Source organism: Hevea brasiliensis, chromosome 7 (assembly GCF_030052815.1).
Source record: "Hevea brasiliensis isolate MT/VB/25A 57/8 chromosome 7, ASM3005281v1, whole genome shotgun sequence".
NCBI classification, from domain to species: Eukaryota; Viridiplantae; Streptophyta; class Magnoliopsida; order Malpighiales; family Euphorbiaceae; genus Hevea; species Hevea brasiliensis.
In genome coordinates, this window is record NC_079499.1 from 62,239,047 (window position 1) to 62,240,611 (window position 1,565).

Below are 1,565 nucleotides of genomic sequence, written 5' to 3' on the forward strand. Positions count from 1 at the left end.
TTTAATGTGGCTGATTCCCCTCTTTTGCAATAAGTTTCGCTACAGCACCTGCAGCTCTAGCTAATTGTCCACCCTTTCCATGTGTGATTTCTATGTTATGTATGGCTATGCCTAAGGGCATATCGGTTGAAGTATATTCTTCTTTTTGATCAATCAAAACCTCTTCCCAAACTATACAAGCTTCTTCCAAAGCATACGGCTTTCTAAGTGTAGATGATGATATCTATACAGATGGATCTTATATATCATAAAATGAAATAAAGTACTACATGAGTGGATATATAGGAATCCAAATCTGTTGAATCACTCATGTTATGCTCTTTTACATCCTAGATCTTCCCATTCCTTCATTTGACTCATGTTCTTCATGTAGCATTTAGACTGAATGACTCTATAAAATTACGTCGATACTTCCACATATCATATTATGGGTAACGTAGGAGACATTTCTATTTTTCCCCTGGGGAATCTTTAGAATTACCACTGCTTAACTTTCAATTCACCTTTGACCATCAAATGAAATGTGAATAACTCATCCTCCTCTCTTTGAAACAAGGGGCACTTCTGGTTCTGTCGGTGCTTAAAAAAATTTTGTCTTCTCTATATTACTATATCTCTAGAGTCAATAATTTTCTATGAGGAACTACCGAACTCAATCACTTGCTGCCGTTACTCTTCAGTTTTCTGTTGAGGTCTATCATGTAGAGGTACTCAAATTGGATCAGTGATCGATTTTTAGGTTTAGTCGTAAACCTAATTGGTTACTTCCAATTACGTAAATCAATAGTTCAAACCGTACTCAAAGGCAGAGCATTTCCCATTTTTATACGAACTTCTGTACCAGAAGTAATGGTATCTCCAATTATAGCCCCTCTGGGATGTAAAATATATCTCTTCTCACCATCCCCATAGTGTATGAGACAATTGTATGCATTTCAATTAGGGTCGTATTCTATGGTTATGATTCTACCATAGATGTCTTTTTCATTCCGTCGAAAATCAATTTTACGGTATAGATGCTTATGACCCCTCCCTCTATGTCTTGTGATAATGATTCCTCTGGCATTACGGCCTTTACCACAACGATGCTGTCTGTAGATCAAATTCTTTCGTGTATTTCATGTATTGGATTTCGCTTGACTGTCTATGACTCCATTGCGTGTGCTCGGGGTAGAAGTTTTGTATAAATGTATCACCATGCTATTAAGTATTTTGATTTAAGTTCTTTTCTTTCTAAGAGGTGGAATAGAATAACCCGGTTGAAGCGTAATGATCATACGTCTGTAATGCATTGTATGTCCCATAATAGGTCTCATTCTTCTACCCTTTCTTGGGAGTCGATTGGCTATTCATAGTTATTACCTTGAAACCAAAGAAGAGTTTGACCCAATGCTTTATTTCTGTCTTAGTTGATCCTAATTCGACATTAAGAGTATATTGATTTTTCACTAATAACCGAAAACTTTTGTCTATAAATACTGCATATTTGATTCCATCCATAAATCTATTTTCTTCCCTATGAGTTCTAGTCTCAATAAGAATGCTAGTTCTTAATGTTCATATGT

At 35.8% G+C, this 1,565-nt stretch overlaps 1 pseudogene; it reads right to left on the reverse strand.

Moving 5' to 3' along the window:
• Positions 1–1,066, reverse strand: part of LOC131181366 (50S ribosomal protein L2, chloroplastic-like) — a 1,382-nt pseudogene extending 316 nt beyond the window's left edge.
• Positions 1,067–1,565: the final 499 nt, after the last annotated feature.